This window comes from Engystomops pustulosus, chromosome 6 (assembly GCF_040894005.1).
Source record: "Engystomops pustulosus chromosome 6, aEngPut4.maternal, whole genome shotgun sequence".
In the NCBI taxonomy this organism is placed as follows: Eukaryota; Metazoa; Chordata; class Amphibia; order Anura; family Leptodactylidae; genus Engystomops; species Engystomops pustulosus.
This window is the reverse complement of record NC_092416.1, coordinates 122,818,443-122,841,645: the sequence shown is the minus strand read 5'-3', so window position 1 is coordinate 122,841,645 and position 23,203 is coordinate 122,818,443. Positions and strand designations below refer to the sequence as shown.

The following is a 23,203-nucleotide window of genomic DNA, read 5'->3' as shown; positions in this document are numbered from 1 at the left end:
AGACACGCTTGGCGTTTTTGGGCCGTTTTTTGGGCCGTTTTTACTAAGTGCGTTTTCAGATCGTTAAAAACGCATGCGTAAAAAAACGCATCCGTTTTTTGAAAATGCATGCGTTTTTGTCCGTTTTTACGAAATTGCGCAATGAAAAACGGACAAAAACGCATGCGTTTTTAAAAAATGGATGCGTTTTTAACGCATGCGGTTTTTACGATCTGAAAACGCACTTAGTAAAAACGGCCCAAAAACGCCATGTGTGTCTTCACCCTTAGCGCTCCGCTGAGCGCAGTGACTTAATGCTCAGTGTCCCATAAATCCCTAGCCGACACCCCACCGATGACATCACAGGTCCACTTTCAGGGACTATTGGAGCACAGACATACTGTACCACACCCGATGTTCCACATGGCAATGAATAGGATGCTCTTTGAAGCCATCAATAGGTTTTTGCATTTTGCTGAAAATTCTCAGTGCCCACCCAGAGATGACCCCAGTTATGAAAGGTTATATAAGGTCCGACCCATATTAGACTATCTGAGTGCCCGATTTATGGAAGTGTATACTCCAAAGAGGCACATATCAGTGGATGAGTTCCTGGTACATTTCAAAGGGAGACTTCGTTCCGCCAGTACCTGCCCAATAAGAGGGTATGGTATGGTGTGAAGATGTATAAGCTGTGTGAGAGTACATCAGGGTACACTTTTAGGTTCAGGGTATATGAAGGGAAGGACTAGACTAGAATAGTGCACCCTGAATGCCCCCGCTTCCTGGGAATTACTGGAAAGATAGTCCAGGGCTACCACCTCTACCTGGATAACAGCATTACCCTGTTCAAGTGGCTCGCTTCCAGACAAACTGCGGCATGTGGCACTGTTAGAAGGAATGAGAGAGGTCTCCCTAAGTCGCTAGGGGAAAAGCTCAGAAGGCACAAGAGCTGAGCACTTTGCAGCGACTCAGTATTTTGTGTTAGGTACAAGGACAAGAGGGATGTCCTTGTACTAACAACAAGGTGCTTCAGCCATATAAAGCCATGTGGAAGTCGAGGGTGTGGTACAAGAAGCTGGCCGTGCACATCATGCAGATGGCACTATATAATGCTTACCTGTTACATCGATGTGCCGGCCACAGGGGAACCTGGAAATTCAAGAGGTGGTAGTCAAGCAGTTGATTTTTAGAGAAGGGGGGAGTGCTAATATGACTGGAAGCTAGGCCACCCGTATTGTACCAGGGCAGTACTTTCCAGGTGAAGTTCCCCAAACAGCCAGCAAGGGAAGGACACAGAAGAGGTGCAGGGTGTGCTCCAAAAGGGGCATAAAAAGACATACCAGTGTGACACGTGCCCCGAGAAACCAGGGTTATGCATGAAGGATTGTTTCCAGATATACCACACGTCCTTGGATATATTATTGTACATTGATGCACACAGATCACACAGCTTATACATCATGCCGCATGCTGCACCTTCCCCGCTGAGCTCTGCTGTGTGCCTAGACTGCAGGTTACTGCCCCGTATGTGGTATTGCTTTACCCGGGAGAACCTGCATCATTATTTTTGGGGTGTTTGTCTCTCGTGGCAGGAGCTGGGCACAAGATGACATAATGGATAATTTGTACTTTGCACTAACCATTATGCATCATCCTTGGGGTCCACCTGTGGGGTTAAAATGCTCATTACACCCCTAGATTTATCCATGAAGGGGTGTAGTTTTCCAATAGGATCAGTTCTCAGGGGTTTCTACTGTTTTGATCCCTCAGGGCATCTACAAATATTTTATGATTCCAAAAAAAAAAATGTTATGTCTGTGCTCCAAATGCTCTTCCGAGCCCTGCCGTGTCTCCATCTTGTAGCCTATTGCCACACAAGAGGTATTGCCATACCTGTAATAACCAACAGAATGATTTGCAACATCCCCCACCGGGGCCTAGCCTTTTCTTGGGGCCTGGAGACAGCCGGGGCCCGGAATACCTGAGTGGATGGCGGTTGCGGCCTAGGCATGCTAGTGTCACGGTGCTTGGTATGGGGAACTGGAGGGCTGTCCTACAGCCTGGCAGGTCTCCTGCAGGGTGGTGTTGGCAAGAAATGATGAGGGAGAGGCTGCTATAGCGGTTCTCCCTGGGGCAACCCTTTGGGGTCTGGAGACCCTGTGTGGTGGATAGGGTGCCCGTGATGGTGACAGCCATAGTAGCAGGGACCAGACGGAGGCAGACGTTGAACAAAAATAACTTACAGTTCTTTATTGCAGAGGTCCCCAACCACCGGTCCACGGACCAGGACCGGGCCATTAGAGTTTATCAGCCGGTCCACGGCGGCGCTGACAGCTAGCTCCGCGGCCCTGCACCTGGTCAGAGCTCGCTCTGTGTGGATTTATAATGTTTTCTGCCAGCTCGCAGCTCCCGGCAGACAGCTCGCAGCTCCCGGCAGAGAACATTATGCAGGACGGGGTGGGGCGGGTGGGTGCAGGAAAACAAGCCCAGTGCTCCCACTGATTCTGAACCTATGGTAAGTTGAATCACATTCTCATTATAAATGTCATAATTATATAATAAGTATGCACTAAGCTCCACCCCTCCATAACCCCACCCCATATGACCAAAGCCCCACCCCCACCGGGCCATGGAAAACTGGTCTAGCTTAAAGCCGGTCCCTGGTACAAAAAAGGTTGGGGACCTCTGCTTTATTGGAACCGACAGGAGCAGTAGCAACCTGCCTTGACAAATTGTAGGATGCTGTAGATGCAGTTGTAGGGAGCTGCAGGAGTAGATCATCAGCCTGGATGCAGGGGCAGGCTGTGAGGTAGCTGTGTCCTAGTAGGATGCTTCAGCTTGTCCTGGGTTGCTTAAGATATCACCCTTGAAGGTAGGATGATACCCCTTTCCTCTCACTAACTAACTCTTCACTCCACTGACTTGCTTAGCTGTACTCAGTCTGAACTAGACTGGAACTGAGCTCTGACTCTTCTCAGTCTGACTGAGCTACTGCTCTCTAGAAATTTCCTGACCAGGGGTTTTATTACTCCCACTGGTCAGGTGGTGGTTACTCCTCCAATTGCATCCCAGCTTACAGACTCAATACATGAACAACTGTGATTGGCTGACACATATTACATCACATTGAATGCTTAACTCCTGCCTTACCAGGCAGACTCTACAGCTGCAGTGTTCCCCTGTGTTATGTAGTGACCTGCTGTGGGGTTGATCAGACCCTTCACAAGCTGCAAGCTACATGGTGGGATGTATTCGCAACAACCCCTCTGCCTTGCATCGGCAGGGGTGTTGCAGATTTTTTCCACAGTGGCATGGGTTGGGCTTATTTCATTTGTCACTACAATAACACATTTGAGAAAACAATGCAATTTTTACACTGGCCCATTCACTTTGTATTACATTTGGGCCGGCATCTTGGGGGTTAAAATGCCAATAGACTCCTAGGTCAATACTTTGAGGGGTGCCCTTTCCTAAAATGTGGTCACTACTCGGGGGTTTCTATTGCACTGGTACCTCAGGGACACCCCAACATCATTCTAGTGAAAAGGATGCTCCAAAAGCTAAATTTTGCTTGTCCCTTCTCAGCCCTGCTGTGTCCCAAGCCTGTAGACTATTGCCACACACAGGGTATTGCAATACCCGTAATAGCCCGCAGAATGATTTTTGGGGTGTTTATCCACAGTGGCATGAGTTGGGCTGATTTCATTTGACACTACAATGACATTTGAGAAAACAAAGCAATTTTTACACTTGCCCATTCACTTTGTATTACATTTGGCACAGCATCTTTGGGGTTTAAATGCTCATAGAACCCTAGATCAATACTTTGAGGGGTGCCCTTTCCTAAAATGGGGTCACTATTTGGGGGTTTCTATTGCACTGGTACCTCAGGGGCACCCCAACATTATTCTAGTGAAAAGGTGCTCCAAAAGCTAAATTTTGCTTGTCCCTTCTCAGCCCTGCCGTGTGCCCAGTCTGTCAGTTATTGTTACATGTGTGGCATTGCCGTACTCTGGACAACCCGCAGAATGATTTTTGGGGTAAATGTCTAAAGTGGCATGGGTTGGGCACAATATATTAGGCACTAAAATGACATTTTTGAGATAAAAACGCATTTTTAATCTGTACCATTTACTTTGCATTATATTTTGGCCAGCATGTTGGGGGTTAAAATGCTCACCACAACCCCAGATGAATTTTTTGATATCTTTGTGGTGATACCTTTGTGGGTTTTCTATTGTACTGTTACTTCAAGGGCTCTTCAATTACACTGTGGCACCACAAAACATTTGCAGCCAAATCGGCCTTCCAAAAATCCAATAGTACGACCATCGCTGTGCGACAAAGCAGCAGTTGACATCCACATCCCGTACTTGGAAGAAGCAGGGGAAAAAATTTGGGATTATATTTACCTCAATTTCCTTTTAAATGTGTCCATTTTAGGGCTAATGGTAATCAAATATTGAAATTTCAGAATTTCAAATGCATTTTAAGGCTGTATAGTCCTTAAAATTGTAGCATTGAAAATGTCATCAAAAGTCGCAAAAAATTACCCCACTGCTACGTACACCGAAAGTATGAAGTGAAGATTTTTTTTTTCTACAGGAGGTTTTAATTCTTGTAAATGTATCAAAACCGACCCAAAGAATAGAGAAGACATTAGGGCACAGCGTGGAATATTAAATACCAGCACTATGAAGTGCAATTTGTTACGCAGAAAACGAGCCCTCACACAGCTCTTTACATGTAAAAATAAAAAAGTTATGGATTTTTGAAGGTGGGTGTGAAAAATGAAAACGCAAAAATGGAAAAGGGCCTCAGCAGGAAGGGGTTGATATTGTCTCCCCATCAAGCCAGCTTTTTTTGAACTTGGTTGTTATACTATGTGATAGTACGCTACTGACATTCTTTGGCCTTGTTAATTTAATCTGAAAATCCTGAGGCCGTGTTCACACATGATGTTTTTGCTGCATTTTAAAACACATTTGAAAAGCATCAAGGAAAACACAGCCTATAAAAGTATATGTGTTTTCACAAAATTGCAGAAACGCAACAGAAACACCAAGTGTGAATGCAGCCTTCCTGTATGCCATTTGCAAAGTTTAGTAAAAAAAAAGTAACATACTAATCCAATTTTATATACTGCCGGCATATCTTAGCTCTGCGGTTATTCCGGATGGGGCGAGTATTCTCATTGGGCCCGGTGCCCACACCGTCACTGTGTAATGTACATTCAGGTGGGGAAGGTAACACAGAATAATATCTGTGTTACCAAAACAGATCATCTCCTCAGATGTCCTTCAGTATTGACCTACAAGAACCTCAAAATGCCAGCTAGCTATTCATTTTCGACATACAAGTTCTAGCATGACAATTCTCACCAGGTAACCTGCCAAGATATTGCTCCATTTTAGGGAAGGGCTCATTGACTCAGCAACTCCACCTCAGCACCACAGAAAGTTTGGAAAATACAAAATACCACCATCACTGGAACATATGGTGAGTGCTTCAGGTCAGATCCTAGAATCTGTTTAGTTTTGTGAATCTATAAGATTGTCTTGTGATTAAAGTGTTTGGAATAGGTAAAGTATTGTATCCTTTATCTCTCTGACTCACAGCACAGACAAGGACGTCTCAGTCACAGCAGGACTGTCTAGACTTGTACTGAGCGCAGGCCTCAGATTGTAGTGATAGTTACAGTACTAGTAAAAGACTCTTTTCCCCTAGAAAGTAACCTGTAATGTTATCAGAATATGTCTAAATCTGCTGTCACTAGAATAACCAGGTATAATTGTACTGTATATGTAGAGGTAGTATAAGGTCTAAACCTTCTTGTATTTAGTAATATGGGCCTATAACCTAGGCATCTAATGGAATATAATTATCTATGTTCAGCTGGTATAACTTATACATCTTCTTGTAATTAGTGGTACTGGTACAAGTACAATCTAGGTCTCTTTTGTGATATATATATTAATTATGTACCGTATGTATAATTTTCTATTGAGACACGGTGGGTTGGCTGCATGTTAGCTGCAGTGATTGACACCAGTAGTCTAGTGGATGGAAAATTGTCTTAAAATTGTGGTCATCTGCCCCGGTTGAAATCACTGTGGATTGTTTAACCCTTCTGTCAAGCTAAGTACATTTATAGCACAGTTAAAGTGAGCCTTTAAGAAACTGAGTGCCCAACATATCAATTGAAAAGGGGTTGTACTGAGTCTTATTGTAATCCCCTATCATGTCATCTGATTGGTGGTGGCACACCTCCCATTCACAGTCTATGAGAGTGCAAGAGATAACTCTGCACCCAGCAATTTCTGAAGATCCCATAGCTGAGTATCACTGTGGATAAAGGATAAAAATCTAATGCTGCAACCACTTTAGTTAGTTATTTATGGCTCCTTGCTCTGCCATAACTTCCAATGGTATCAGCATCTTGAGGACATCAATACCATTAAAATGAGGAGAGGACCTTTTGGTTATTATTGTTGCTTCCTTCCAGGGCTTCCCAAACAGCAAGAACCATGGGGCCCAGAGCAGGAGCTCCAATAATAATCCTTCCCTGTCTACGCTTTCTCACCCTTTCCATCCTTTTAAAGGATTTAACACTTTAAAATAGTGTTGAGCGAAGCATGTCCTGGGCCGCCTGGGACTGCAGGAGGAAGTGAAGAATCCTCTCTGGTGAACTCTGTGCTGGGGCAATGACCCACCTGCCCACAAAGAGGACTCTGAGTGCCCCCTCTGGCAGTAGGTTTGCAACCATTCTTAAAGCTAAAGGGCTTAGCTACACATCATAACATAATAAAACTATATTAACCATTCCTACTGAAGCTATAATTTGACTTAGCTTACACACCCCTTTGAATAATGTAAATGCCTGTGATATATCTTTCCTCTATTATAATAAATTACAGTCTAGACAGGAAGAATATGGATGTTAGTGTGGACATAAAACCATTTAACTATAGGGAGGGATTTTATTTTATTTCTCATTTCCTAACCAATGTTTAATGATTTTTTTTAGATGCAACATCCAAATAAAATTAATTAATGTTCACCCAGACTATTATCCATACAACGTATCCATAGTTGCTAATTAAAAGTATATTTTAATCACCGCAGCCTTTAGAAGGTTATTTAAAAAATGCTAACATAAGCAGGTTGTGGATTATGACTTCTGCCTTTGAGGTGAACCATATTTATATATTTTATTGGGTTTGTCTTGAGGAAGTCATCCGATAATCCCAGCATTTATATTACAACATGCAATGGTCTCTGTTGCTCTTGTTAGGGAGGCTTTCCTTCTACAGGCCTGTAGGTGGCAGTGTATTCAGTCATTTTGTATATCAGGACATCATCCTGTTACATGAGCTTTCTGTAAAGTTGGATCTACCTATGGAGATTTTGGAAGCAATTTTAAAAGACATCCTGATAATTTATTACCATACCCTCCAACTTCTGCAGTGTCAAAAAAGGGATACTCTCTAAGGCACGCCAGCTCCCACCTAAACTTCCCCCTTAAGCTGTGACCCCATTATATTCTGAACTCCCAAATATTTTGCCCACCAGTTCCACTCATATTTTGCCCTTAGCACCCCCTTATATTGTGGTCCCCTCATACTGTGCCCATTGGTAGCTCCTCATATTATGCACTCCAGCAGCTACCCCACATTTTAGGCCCCACCAGCTGATCACCCTAATATTGTGGCCCATCCCCAGCAGTTCCCCCTCACCTCCTCTTTTCCTTGTTACTGCTTTGTAAAAAAAAGCAATGCAAGGTACTTACCCCTTCCTGCTCCCCTGCAGCATCACCTGCTGCTGTGTGCCTTTCTGAAGCTGGCAGGCAGAATGACATGAAATCATTGCGCCAACCGGCCACTGCAGCACAATAATAGTTATCTGCATTATCAGTGTATTTAACTCTAACCGGTAGATGCTGAATTGGTTTCTATTTACATACCTCTCGCCTTAAAGGACAAAGGCCGAAATCCAGGATTGGGATGTATGTATTACTAGTTATTAGCATAAGGATATTCTGTTGTTCATTTTGGTAATAAGGATTTGCAACATCCCCCACCGGGGCCTAGCCCTTGAGGTGCGGCCTGGAGACAGCCGGGGCCCGCAGTACCGGAGTGGCTGGCGGTTGCGGCCTAAGCACGCTATTGTCACGGTGCTTGGTACGGGGTAACCGGAGGGCTGTCCTACAGCCTGGCAGGTCTCCAGCAGGGTGGTGTTGGCAAGAAATGATGAGGGAGCGGCTGCTATAGCGGATCTCCCTGGGGCAACCCCTTAATGTCCCGAGGGTGAGTCTCTGGGTGATGGACAGGGTGCCGGTGATGAAGGCAGGGGTAGTAGCAGGGACCAGACGGAGGCAGAAGTTGAAGAAAACAACTTACAGTTCTTTATTGGAACCGCAGGAACATCAGCAATATGCCTTTAACAAGATGGTGGAGTACTGGAGAGGTATTTGGAGGGAGCCACAGGATGTAGTTCACCAGCCTGGATGTATAGGGCAGGCTGGGAGGCAGCTGTGTCCTAGAGGATGCTTCAGCTCGGTCCTGGATCTCTTCAGGTATCACCCTTGAAGGTAGGATGATACCCCTTTCCTCACTACACTAACTCTAGTCTTATTGTTCCACTTCAGGCAGGGGCTAGGCTCTTCCTGCACTGGTCTGGTGTGCTAGGGTCTCTGAGCTACTGCTCAGCTAACTACTCTCTGCTTGCGTCCTGCAGACCCAGAGGGCCTGACTAGGACCGGTCTATTCTCCCTTCTGGGAGAGACTGCTCTCTTCTCTCTCTTGGGAGAGACTTCCCTAGAACATTCCTGGCCAGAGGTTTTATTACCTCCCTTTGGTCAGGTGGTGGCTGCTCCTCCAATTACCTCTCAGTGCACAGAGACAGGATGTAACACAGACATTGGTTGACATAATTACATCTCAGATTAACATCTGCCTTGCCAGGCAGGATTAACCACTGCAATTTCCCCTTGATCCTATAAGGACCATGTAGTGTAATGTGGTGTTACCTACAGGTGGGACGTATTCGCAAGCACTACCTCGCCATTGCATCGGCGAGGGTGTTGCATACCCCGGGGGCAATTGAAAGAGCCGCCCTCGGCTCGACTACAGATGGTTTGGGGCACAGAGGGGGCTAAGGGCACTTCTAGGAAGTGCAGGCTATGTGAGGTGTAGGGACAAACCGCCCATGGTCCTGGAGACAGGCACCTGGGTTGGTGTCGGACTAAGACAAAAAGGTGTAGCTGTATGACAGTTGGTCGCTGACGCCATTAAACCGAACTGTACAGTAGGAAAGGTGTGGTGTCATGTCCTGTAATCCACTCCTTGCACCAAGGCCTGTATATTTGTTTGATCAACGCTTCTTCCCTGGCGGCAATTATATGGTGTCTATCTGCATTGCATAAGCATATGCGACACGAGTACCTCCTGACTGACAACCTTACCCATGTATGAGTGGCATCCAGGTGCTATCTGTGTAACACCCCCGGTCCCCTAAAGACCCGCAGTTTACGGACTACCCCCACGTGCAAACCTCAGTTTGAGGGATCAGGTAGCGGTCAGTGTTTTACACAAAAAGACGGTCCGACACAGCCACACTACAACCTGTAAAGCCTATGAAAGGGTTAATGCATACTACTGGCATATATTGACAGTGTGCAAATATTTGGTAAACGCGCATTGGCTTGGGAGCCCAATGGGTACACATCTTATAACATACAACGTTACATAGGGAAATAGGCTACTCAGTGTAGCAGCATAAAATGTCTCTTTTCCTGAAAAGGAAAGGCATAAAAAGTGCAAGCAGAATGTCCATACCTAAAAAGGAAGGCATTAAGTGCAAAATAGTAGTCAATAGCAATAGCAACTTTTCCCTGGAGTATTTGGCAAAAGTCTCTCAGAAGGTCTTTAATGACAAAGTCCATCTTCTGGGTACAGCCCTTGATGTGGGGGAAAAGTGCAATGAAGAAGCAAAGGGTCTCCTCTATTTGGAGAGGGACAGAGTCCTTTGATGACATCTCTGCTGTGGCAGAGGAAGGGTGCTATCATAGCACATAATCTCTTGACTGAGATAAATAAGGGTAAGAGTCTCAGGAAAGTCTCTGGCTCTTTGGGGAAAGTGGAAAAATATACACAATATGTACAAAGTACAGTACCTGAAGCGGGCTACAGCCCTTCAGGGATTAGTCAGTATCGCTGGGTTCAGCAAAGACAGGATCCAGCTCCTGCAGGGAATCCTGTCCATCCTCAGCGGGAGTAGGGGCCGGCTGGGGACACCCGGTGGCAGCAGTGGGTACTGCAGGTGCAGCAACATCCTCCGGACCTTCAGGGGGAGGAGCGCTGTCGCCCGGGGTGTCGGCTGTTCCAGCCGGGGGCTCAACTGAGCCAGGGACCACAGAGGGGTCCAGGAAAAAATAAACGGAGTCCAGCGGCCGCGCCGCGGCTCCTTCCAGCTCCGGTTCTTCCGGGGCCGGGTCATCACCCCATTGGTAACCGGCACGGGGAGATGCGGGCCTAGATGGAACCTCCGGACAAGGTTCACTAGCCGGGATGTCTTCTCCCACAGAAGAGCCGCGGGACCTGGCAATGCTCCCGGCAGGGGAGCCGGTGGGGGTGGCGCCCTGTATCATGCCCGGCCCATGGATGGCAATGGGACCCGTACTCACAATTACTGTGGATGGGGCATTCACGTGGGTCACCGCCCGGGGACTTGCAGCCGAGGAGGAAGAGGTGTTCGGAGACTCCGGCCACTCGTCGTCCTCATACCAGTCGTCCTGCGGGAAGTAACGGTCCTCGTCGGAGTCGGGGATCCGGATCACGCCAGCCGCCCAGGGTCCTCGAGGTCCTTCCTGCAGGGAGAACTCGATACACTCTCCCGGCTTCAGGTTGTGCAGGCTCTCCGGCAGATCAGGCCTCTTGACGGACCGGCGGGGTATAAATACTTCCCGTCCGGTGTAGTCCTGGGTGGCGAAGCCATAGCCCTTCCGCTTATCGAAGAACCGGACCATGCCAGTGGTGCGATTCTTCTCGACCCAAGCTCCAGCTGTAGATCGGCCGGCCATATACCGCTGGGCCTCCTTTTCTCGGCGTCGCTGGTCCGAGACAGCGTCTCGGAGTCGCCGGCGGGCGGCCTCACCTCGGCCTTGAGGCTGCGGAGGTTTCGGTGCTGGGGCTCGTGGCTCCGGTTCAGGCTCGGATCTCCTTGGACGACAGGTAGGTGCCGGAACAGGAGCAGGAACCACCGGAGGGTCAGGAACCACCACAGCGGGGCTAGCAGGCCGCGCAGCAGGAGTAGTAGGCCTCGGAGCAGGTGGAGCGGCAACACTAGGCCCAGGTGTTGGCTCAGCAGGAGTCGGGGCCTCCCCACGTGGCGCCTCCACGTGGGCCCGCGGTACCGGGATGGTAGCCGGGATAGGGACGAGGAACCGCCCGGGTGGGATTTGGTATTGCGTCACCGTTTGGTAACATGTCCTGGTGACGAAGGCCCGAGTCAATCCTCGGTGCAGCCGATGTCCAGCGGAGGGTCTTCGGACGGGCTGCGCAGAGACCACCACCATAGTCTCTAGGACCTCATAAAACTCCGGACGCTCCACAGGAGGGAAAGGCGGAGGACCCCACATGGCGTTGTCCTCGCTGTCCAAAGTCCACTCCAGTTCTGGCGCTTCTCTGAGGCAGGGCAGGAAGTCCGCCTCGAGCCAGTGGGAGGAGTCCAAGTCCTTCCCGCCAAGAGCTGTGGCGGGCTCTAATTTTTCCTGCGCCACAGGAGGCGGGGTTCGCGCCCTTCGCGCGTGGGTGGAGCTTGATGCGTCATCTGGGTTTCCCGCCAGTGAAGGTTTTGGCGGGCTGGAATTATTTGCTGCGCCACAGTTTCTGAGGTAAAAATCTTTAGGCACGGCAGCGCCGGATGTAGCAGAGCTGGTACAGTTCTTGCCAGGATTAACCTCTGGAGTGCGGGAGCGGCGCTCGACCGCACGTGGCAGCAGTATAACACAGTTGATTCCAGAAACACACAAGTCCTTGGGCCTAAACCCGGATGGCAGCAGGGTTAGGCAGCACAGTCTTTTAATAAAGGAAAGTCTTTAATGCCGTAATAAGGCACAGAAGTCTATATCCTGTTCGTGACGCCACTTGTAACATCCCCCACCGGGGCCTAGCCCTTGAGGTGCGGCCTGGAGACAGCCGGGGCCCGCAGTACCGGAGTGGCTGGCGGTTGCGGCCTAAGCACGCTATTGTCACGGTGCTTGGTACGGGGTAACCGGAGGGCTGTCCTACAGCCTGGCAGGTCTCCAGCAGGGTGGTGTTGGCAAGAAATGATGAGGGAGCGGCTGCTATAGCGGATCTCCCTGGGGCAACCCCTTAATGTCCCGAGGGTGAGTCTCTGGGTGATGGACAGGGTGCCGGTGATGAAGGCAGGGGTAGTAGCAGGGACCAGACGGAGGCAGAAGTTGAAGAAAACAACTTACAGTTCTTTATTGGAACCGCAGGAACATCAGCAACATGCCTTTAACAAGATGGTGGAGTACTGGAGAGGTATTTGGAGGGAGCCACAGGATGTAGTTCACCAGCCTGGATGTATAGGGCAGGCTGGGAGGCAGCTGTGTCCTAGAGGATGCTTCAGCTCGGTCCTGGATCTCTTCAGGTATCACCCTTGAAGGTAGGATGATACCCCTTTCCTCACTACACTAACTCTAGTCTTATTGTTCCACTTCAGGCAGGGGCTAGGCTCTTCCTGCACTGGTCTGGTGTGCTAGGGTCTCTGAGCTACTGCTCAGCTAACTACTCTCTGCTTGCGTCCTGCAGACCCAGAGGGCCTGACTAGGACCGGTCTATTCTCCCTTCTGGGAGAGACTGCTCTCTTCTCTCTCTTGGGAGAGACTTCCCTAGAACATTCCTGGCCAGAGGTTTTATTACCTCCCTTTGGTCAGGTGGTGGCTGCTCCTCCAATTACCTCTCAGTGCACAGAGACAGGATGTAACACAGACATTGGTTGACGTAATTACATCTCAGATTAACATCTGCCTTGCCAGGCAGGATTAACCACTGCAATTTCCCCTTGATCCTATAAGGACCATGTAGTGTAATGTGGTGTTACCTACAGGTGGGACGTATTCGCAAGCACTACCTCGCCATTGCATCGGCGAGGGTGTTGCAGATTCACTATGTATGGAGGATGCTTGAGCACTTTATCATACTGTAAGGCTCAGTTCACACTTGCATCAGGCATTCTATTCCCTGTTGACTTCGTTGTACAGAAGGTTGCCTGCTCTGGAGGTCTTTAGTATTATATGTTTTATATGGCTTATTTGTCCCCAGTATTATACTTCTCCTCTGTGGTCCACGCTATTATACAACTGCTTTGAAGGGTCTTCAGTATTATAGGTCTGCTCTTGTGGTCTGCACTATTATACATCTTCTCTGAGGGGTCTCCAGTATTATACAACTGCTCTGAGGGGTCTTCAGTATTATAGATCTGCTCTGGAGGTCTCCACTATTATACATCAGCTCTGGTGTTCTCCTGTATTATAGGTCTGCTCTAGTGATCTCCAGTATTATAGGTCTGCTCTGTGGGTCTCGACTATCATACATCTGCTCAACGGTTCTCCTGTATTATAGGTCTGCTTTGGGGGTCTCCTGTATTATAGGTCTGCTCTGTGGGTCTCGACTATTATACATCTGCTCAACGGGTCTCCTGTATTATAGGTCTGCTTTGGGGGTCTCCTGTATTATAGGTCTGCTCTGTGGGTCTCCACTATTATACATCTGCTCAACGGGTCTCCTGTATTATAGGTCTGCTTTGGGGGTCTCCTGTATTATAGGTCCACCCTGTGGGTCTCCACTATTATACATCTGCTCCACGGGTGTCCTGTATTATAGGTCTGCTTTGGGGTTCTCCTGTATTATAGGTCTGCTCTGGAGGTCTCCACTATTTTATGTCTGCTCTGGGGGGGTGGGGGGGTGTTTGAGTATTGTGCGCTGTACTGTGGCTCCTGGCACATTTGGGTTCTGGTTACTAGTGCAGCCCCTTGAAGTTAAGCAGTATGACAATAGACTGCTGAAGGATGTGCAATCCTGCATTGTACAGTGGGCATCTTCTGGTCTATCAGCTGTTATCACATTGTCCCTGACTTAATGGTGGTCATCTTTTTTGCAGGAAGCATCTGTCATGATGATCTTATTGTTTCCTGGTGTCTCCAGGGAAACCTTTTTTTAACACAAGTGTGAATCTCTGCTGAAATGTAATTGACGATTGAATGTCAAAAAAACACCAGACTGTGATGCTGAAATAAGCTGCAGCCCAGGGTCCAGTAGAGAATGAAAGGAGAAGCTTGCAACTGCTGCAAAATTTGCATCACAAAAGGTCCTCTATGTGCAACAACTTTCCACCTCCCATTACTATAACAATGAGCTGAGGTCACATCTCAGTTTGATTTTTGCTTATGTGGTAACACAAAATTGTACCTGGGACATCATAAATGTGTCTCATGCAGAATATGATAAAGAAATCTGCCCTAGTGTTACTAGAAAGCTATGCCTTATCGATACACCATATAGTGGTAGACGGTTTACCTAATCTTTAAAGGGTCTCTCCAGGTCATTCACATTCTAATATATTAATTAAAATTCACTCACCCCAACCCTCTATTCCATGCCATTTGTGATAGATCATCAGTGGAACCAGTTACTGATCTCATTGGCAACGTTTATACAAATGGCACATGGCTAACTAGCACTAACTAACATCAGAAGTGACGTGCCATTCGGATAGAGGTCACCACTGAGGCCATTGATTGGTTCCAGGATATTATTTCTCTTTATGTTTCACTCAGTTTAAAGCAAAAAAAGGAAGCACCTAGCTCTCACTGTATGTATTGTAATATCTTGTAAACACTTGATCTATTTATGTATTGCCTTTTTTCAAAAATTATTGAATATTTATTGATTGCCTAGTGACTATAACTAAGGGGCTGAAATGAGGGGGTTGTGGCACTGACCCATGCAGGGGAGAGGAGGTAGTGACAGGATTGTCCATTGCATTGTGCGCTCAGCATCTGCTGTCAGCTTTGAGCTTGGCAACTTCTGGACAGCAGCTGCTGTATGAAGGAGGAGCTGATATGATAATCATAGAGCAGTTGGTAACACGTGTGCCCCAGACTGATATTATACAAGCGGGATCACCCCTGAGGGGGCTTCTATCATCCCAGTCTGCTCCAGACCCACACCCTATTACACTTGGAAATGAAACGCTCCCTCCATAAAAGTTAATTATCTCTGTGTCTAGGGCGTTACACGGTTCATCTCCTGAATCCTTATTTGTTCCATTATGACAGAAAATGACAAAATAAACTGGAAAAGATTCAGAAGGTGTGTGGAGGTGGTGGTGGGGAGTCATTTAGATCAGTTAGATTTATCACAGTGACATAGACAGTGACAGTGACAGTTTCCTTGTGGGTGATTTTGTGACTTTTTACTAAAAAAACACAACTAGCACTTACCTACTAGTTTTCCAAGAACCATTGAGTGACTGGAGTGGATTTGTGCCTGCATTTGTGACTTTTTATCCCCATACTCTTCTCTGGAGGAGTCATTTATGAGACAGGATCTCTCTGCTTTGTGCTAGATTGAAGGGAAAGAGGCATATAGTTGCTATCTAAAAATATTGGAAAACCTCATGGGGGCTGACAAGGAATGGCAAAAAACAAAGTGTACCTTTTCGTGATTCAGCTCCTAGCAGGGGTGAATTTGGATTTCCATGGGCCCTGGGTTGTATGAAAATTAATAAAATTAATTTCCTAATATTTACATATTAAAATATTTTCTAACATATGTAAATTACACATAAGCAGAAGCCTCATATGTTCACACTGCACCCATAAAAATATCAGTCACTAGATAAAAATGTGCTACTAAACAATATCTCTATGCTGATGATACCCAGCTGTATACTTCTGCACCTAACATCACCCCTGCATTAATCCAGAACATCTGAATGTTTCTCTGCTGTCTCATACATTATGTCCTCTTTTCTTGAAACTTTATCTTTCTAAGACTGAACTTCTTGTCTTTCCACCATCAATTAACTCACTCAACCTGATTTCTCCATCTCGGTCTGTGGGATCACTATAGCACCTAGGCAGCAGGCCCACTGTCTTGGGGTTGTGCTGGACTCTGACCTCTCCTTTGCACCGTATATTCAGTGTCTTGCTCTCTCTTGCCGCATGCATCTCAGAAACATCTCCAGAATCTGACCATTTCTGACAATTGAAACTAATTGTTACTCTGATTCACTCTTGACTACACTACTGTAACTCCCTACTTATCGGCATTCCACTCGCTAAACTCTCTCCTCTACAATCTATTGTTAATGCAGCAGCCAGGCTCGTCTTTCAGACCAAATGCTACACAGATGCCTCCAGTTTGTGCCAATCACTGCACTGGTTGTCTGTCTCCTTCCGAATTCAGTTCTCCCTTTATTCATTCAATCTCTTTAGGCAGGCCTATCACACTTGTTAACTGCATGAAATGTCAACTATCTCTTTAGTAATACATCCTATGTCCCATCTCCCATCTGTTATCCGGGAAATACCAAATATATATCAAGTTCAAGGCTTCTCTGCAGTCACTTTCATCTTGGACCTGATGGCGGCTGATGGCTGGTTCAAGGAGCAGAATTTTTGTTTATGAATTATATAATATTGTTCCCTTATAAATGGCTGAACCATTAAACAATCTCATTTACCTCATGTGTCACCCCCTTCGTCCTCAAAAAATGTAAGCTCTTGTGTCACCCCCTCATCCTCATAGACTGTAAGCTCTTGAGAGCAGGGCCCTCACTCCTATTGTTCCATATGACTGTTTGTACTGAAATGTAATATTATTTTTGTATATGCTATGGAATATGATGGCGCTATATAAAGAAAGATTATTATTACCTTATATACTCGAGTATAAGCCTAGTTTTTCAGCACAAAAAATGTGCTGAAAAACCCAAACTCGGCTTATACTCGAGTCAAAAAAAATATATCTAAACTCACCTTTCCGGCGACCCCTGTATATCTTCTGTGCGATCTGTCTGGCAGGGGCTGGCAGGCTATATACACTGGGGCAGGGGCTGGCAGGCTATATACACTGGGGCAGGGGCTGGCAGGCTATACACACTGGGGCAGGGTCTGGCAGGCTATATACACTGGGGCAGGGTCTGGCAGGCTATATACACTGGGGCAGGGTCTCGCAGGCTATATACACTGGGGCAGGGGCTGGCAGGCTATATAGACTGGGGCAGGGGCTGGCAGGCTATATACACTGGGGCAGGGGCTGGCAGGCTATATAGACTGGGGCAGGGGCTGGCAGGCTATATACACTGGGGCAGGGGCTGGCAGGCTATATACACTGGGGCAGGGGCTGGCTGGCTATATACAATGGGGCAGGGGCTGGCTGGCTATATACTGGGGAGGCTGTGACCAATGCATTTCCCACCCTCGGCTTATACTCGAGTCAATAGGTTTTCCCAGTATTTTGTGGTAAAATTAGGGGCATCGGCTTATACTCGGGTCGGCTTATACTCGAGTATATACGGTATATACCCCTGACACCAGTGTGCTGTCCATTTTCTGAATTATATATAGACCAACCTAATTAATAAAAAGGTACCTCTAAATATATTGTGTCCCTAATTAATATACAGCACCACATAATTAATTTAAATAAAGCCCTGTACTTAATTTATTTAAAGTGCCACTATAGTTGAAAAAGCTGTATGGACGAAACCTCTGTAATAAATAGTTTAACTGTTTGCAAACTCTGTTTTGCTCTTTTTGAGCAAATGCCCTTCTGTAAAGTTATGCAGTGTCAGTAGCACCGCATGTTGGTCCGCCGATTATGCAAAGACAAAATTATGAAACTTGGTAACATGTAAATCTATAGCACAGCAGCTCCACCCAGTGGTAAATTTTATTTGTTTGAAAGAGAGAACAGTCTGGATTCGCCTGCATCATGAAACAGGGCACTACTATGTCTATCATGATAAAATAGAAAATGTGAATGTTTTACAAGTGGAAATCCTTGCATGATTTTGGTCCCCAACTCCCCAAATGCTGTTTACTACAGGTTCCTGGATAGGATCTGGATGTACACAACTTCTGTGTTTTTGGCAACATTCACAGTTCAAAGATTGTGCCTGATTAAGAGGAACCTTTCATGCTTAAAATAGTGGCAGAGACACAAATTTCGGCAGTCAGCTTCCAAGCCTGGAGGGCATGCAACAAACCACCCGATAAGGCACTTTAATAAATTTCCTGTGACACAAATATCAGTAAACTTTAACATTATAATTTTACTTCCAAAAACGACAGAGACTTCTTGATGGGTGTAAAATTAGGTTAAAGCTTTATATATATATAAGGCTTGAAAAAGGATCCTGAACAGGGTCTGAAACGTTGCACTTGGGCTAATAAAGCTCCCATCCGTTTTTTTCACATTTTACCTCAGTCTCTTGGATATATTTGTCTGGTGTGTCAAGACCAGGATATTGGGGTTTGCACCCACAAAATTACTTGGCAATCTTGGTGCTGCTGGACTTTTCAAATGTTGTTTATATATATATATATTAACCCGTAATATGCAAAAAAACCCACAATTTATAGTCCTGGAAGCTGAATGCCTAGCTTTCCTTCCAGCTGGCGAGTCGGGCAACCACCATTCTAAATCTTCCTAACTATAAAATAAGGAAAATAAAGGAAAAACATAACATCTTAATAGAATAGGGACACTTCAAAGAGGGAGAGGGAAATGAGCGGCAGACGTATAAACTCCCACATCCAGTAGAAGAGAAGAACGTCATGAGGTAAGCATCAAGAAGGTGGGATTGTGTTTCTAGATGCAAGGATTCAGGAGGGAGGATAGGCGTTTGAAATGTGCCCCCCCCCCCCTAGAATGTAGAAGAAGTTGCAGGAAAGACTTTCACTTTGTATAAGTACATGCACCCTCTGAATCTGCAGCTATACCTGAGAAAAGGTAATGGAATAATGCTGTACATATTTATAACATATTTTGGTAAAAGTTACTGCTTGTTAAAAAAAAAACTTTAGTTGGAAAAATCACAAAAAAATATTTTTTTTCACATCTGTAGTTATCTGTAATTGTTGTCAAATTTTATAAAGAAAAAATACTTAATTAATAAAACTCTTATCAAGTTAAAGCCTCACACTAAGTAAAAATGTTATGCTATGCAAAGCTTTTCCAGAGATATCATCATTTAAAGAAGCGCATAGCAGAACGTCAAAAATTGACCTGCACATTCAGGCACAAATGGCCCTATGTCATGAAGGGGTTAAAGTGACAGCTCACCAACCCTATTAAAGTGCACTACTACCCAAATATTTAACCCTTTCACATCTAATAACGTCAGCCTTGAGTCTAGGGGTACCTTAGCAGTCAGGTGTACCACACAGAACTTACAATCACCTGAACTGCAACAGAGGTGAGTTGGACTGGAGTCGTGCTCCTGCAAATTGGCTGCTGCTTGTATGCATAGCTCCCAACCGTCCCGATTTTGACGGGACTTTCCCGTTTTTCGTACCTCTGCCCCGCGTCACGGGCAGCTATGATATTGTTACGGATTTTCCCCCCAGGTCCCGCTGTGTCCCGGCACTGTGTCCGCATAGTAAATACTTTGAAAGTCTGAACTCACAGTACAGAATGGCTTCTACAGACATCGGGCAGGGAATCCTTTTCAGAGAAGTGTCGGGCTTAGCGCAGAGCAGGGACCACGTCATCAACTTCAGATCTGTCCATATATGGTCACTGCATCTCCTAGGGTTCCCCAGAGCAGACATCGGGCAGGGAATCCTTTTCAGAGAAGTGTCGGCTTAGCCTGAGAGCAGGGACCACGTCATCAGCTTCAGATCAGATCTGTCCATATATGGTCTCCTAGGGATTCCCCAGACACAAGCTCTTTATATAATTAAATTACATAAAGTTTTGCCCAGGCTGAGATTCGAACCTGTGACCCTCTGCACCATAGACTGGAGCTTAACTAACTGAGCTATAAGCCCAGTGATACAGAGCTGAGGATTTCTGGTAAGTAAGACATGTTATCTGCCATTTACACTGTGACACAGACTAATGCACTGATATATAGAGAAGGATCTTCTCAGAGGTTATTATTGTAATTATTGAGACTATTATTATTATTATTATACATTTTATTATTTTTATTATTATGGAGACGATTATTAATAATAGTAAAAATAATAATAATCATCTCAATAATAATAATAATAATCTCCATAATAATAATAATAGTCTCAATAATTACAATAATCTGAGAAGATCCCTCCCTATATACCAAGGCAGTATATAGTTCTTAGTTACCAAAATTCTCCACCTTGTTAATCACTGAGGTTATAGCTCAGTGGGTTAAGGCGCTGTGTTATTATTGTACATGGACACTGCAGGTTCTGGGTTCAAGTCCCAATGAGGATAATTTTTTTTTTTTTTTTTTAAATGATGATTTTTATTATTTTAATATGGCTAAAATTTGGGGCGTGGCCAGGGAGTGATTGGGGGTGTGGCTTAGGGGGATCGCCGCGGCACGCTACGCGTGCCGCCATTTTGTCCCTCTTTCCTTTTCCCAAATGTTGGGAGGTATGTGTATGTGGGGCAGAGGTCCTGATAAATATGCCCTGTTGTCTCATACAATGGTTCACATTTATCAAAACAAACTGTGCAAACCACACTAGGTGCAGTTTGCCTGTGAAGTGTGCAGGGTGTGCATAAATTGTGGCACATGTTCTTCATGAATCTGGCAGACACTATACTGCTCCAACAGAGTGCAGCAATGTTTTGGTTGAACCTTTATCACAGAGCTTGCGACACAAAGTGCAATATTTGGACTGCAACGTCCCTGCCAATGCGCATAGCAAAGGAACTGCGAATAAGCCCTTTTCATATGCAATATATATAGAGGTTATTGAGCAGCAGTAGATTGTGCCTGGATAGGCAAGGGTTAAAAGCATGTTAATGTTATCATGCAATGATGTTCCACCTTTTGTAACTGGAGTGATTGGAGGAGGAGACCAGCTGACTAGGGAGTAACTAAACCCTTAGTCAGGGGAGGAGTTAGCTCTCTTCAGGCCGAGCTCTCACCACAGGAGGAGCTCTGAGCACAAGCTCTGACTACAGGCATGCTAGGCCTCATCTCAATAACTACTTCACATAGAGTGACACAGGACAAAGCAGCATACTTCCAGGATTGGACACAGCTACATCCCAGCCTGCCCCTGCATCCAGTCTGGTGACACAACTCCTGAGGTTCCTCTCCAAAATCACTCCAGTAATGCATTTGTACAGAATCGTTTGGCGTGTTGTTACCGTTGGTTGATTAAAGAACTGTAAGTTACTTTTATGCACAACATTGTCTCCGCCTGGTCCCTGCTACGGCTGTATCACCATCAAGGGCACCCCATCTACCTACCACATACTAAAGACTTTAAGGGCTGCCCCAGGGAGCATCAGTACCACAGCCTCTCCCTCTATATTATTTCTTGCATACACCACCTGCTGGAGACCTGCCAAGACACTAGCGTGCCTAGGCCGAAACCGCCAGCCACTCCGATATTCCAGGCCCCAAGAAAAGGCTAGGCCCCGGTGGGGGATGTCGCAGGACTATATTGAGAAGCCAGAGGTTTTGATGGCATACAAAAAGAGGAATGATCCTCTAATATTTCAACAGCAGAAAATTCTGATCTTTGGTGACTACTGTACTGTGGTGTCAAGCAGGAGACTAACCCTTATCCAGACATGTATAGCACTGGTCAAGCACCAAGTCCACCCTCAAAACCTTCATTCCGGAAAGCAAAATATAAACCTTTGATTCTCACACACTTCGCTATGTGAAAATACTGCCAGATGATCCAGAAGGGTCTCAGCGGCAACACGACAACAGGGGCCAGAGAGAAGACAGGGCCCAAAGTGACTGTTCCTGATTCTTCTTGCCTGCATGGGCTACACATGAGACTCTATGCTATACTGCAATATTTGGAGAGGTTCAAAGAATGAATAAACTGTGGTGGGTCATGTCGTAGGTTCCCCTGCAGTGGAGCAGGGCTGGGGTGTTAGCCTTATTCCATAGAGGACGGAACTGTTCAGTGTTGTTTCAGGAGCACGATGAATATCAGAAAAGAAGCTAAATTGTGGCGGTCACATCAAAAAAATGTCACACAAAGCGCATAAAACAAATTTTGTTACTTTTGCTTGTTTCTATTTATCTGCTTTCAGTCAGGGCAGTCTAAAGCAGATGATAAGACATTATGGTATATATATTTTTTTAATCAAATATATATATTTTCAATGTATGCCCTTATTAATGGACTGTGTAGCTCTGGTTGACTCATTGATAAAATGATAGCTCACACACTGCTCAAAATAAATAAATGTTTCTAAACTAATTTTATATGTCTGGAATAATATGAAGCGGCCAGGAGCGGACCTAAGAACAGTCTAGAAGATGGAACAGAAAGATCCCAGCACAGCTAAGACTTTTTGAGCTAAGATCTACTTTAAGAAACCTGTACTGTTGGCTGGACCTGCGTTAAAATTAATTAGAGAGTTATGTGAGACCCTACGTTCATGCTAAATATATAACTGGAACAGTAAATGTGTCAGACTGTGCTGGGGCTGCACAGAGCAGGTGCAGGGCTGCTTTGACGATATCTGTTAGGAACATGCACCCATCACGTGAAGGAAATGTTCCTGTGTGGCTACAAATTCAGTTGCACAATTTAAAATTTCCATTTGCAACTCTACACACAGGACATAGGGTAAAATGCATGCAACTGTAAAACAACAGCTTATCACCCCCCCTAATTCAACATATTCATAAACCAAGAAATTGTGGGCAGTGCTCACATCTGAAGAGTATGGATTACAGAGGTGGCTCCAAGAGCGGCCCCTTGGTATCCAAAGGGGTACTTAAAGAAAATCTTCCATTTGATTTCATGCTTTATAAACCAAACATACCTTGAGAATGTTGTAGATACACCGATGCAGAAGCATATCTTGTTTAATCCCCTGAGTGGTTTTGCTGAAAAAGACAATTATAAAATTATGATAATGAGCTCTGTCGCTTCTGTGCCGGGGCTCAGCTTCACCTATCACATTAAGTATGCATTGCTTGAGAGAATCTGCAATGTGTTGTGCCTGACAGG

The 23,203-nt window shown here is 45.7% G+C and overlaps 1 protein-coding gene across 1 annotated transcript in view; it reads left to right on the top strand.

Annotated features, from left to right (window-relative positions):
• Positions 1 to 5,337: 5,337 nt before the first annotated feature.
• LOC140064175 (actin-binding Rho-activating protein-like) overlaps positions 5,338 to 23,203 on the top strand; it is a 28,279-nt gene continuing 10,413 nt past the window's right edge. The window contains exon 1 of the transcript XR_011847717.1: positions 5,338 to 5,481. The gene's annotated coding sequence lies outside the window, so the exon portion shown is untranslated. The remainder of the gene's footprint in view (positions 5,482 to 23,203) is intronic.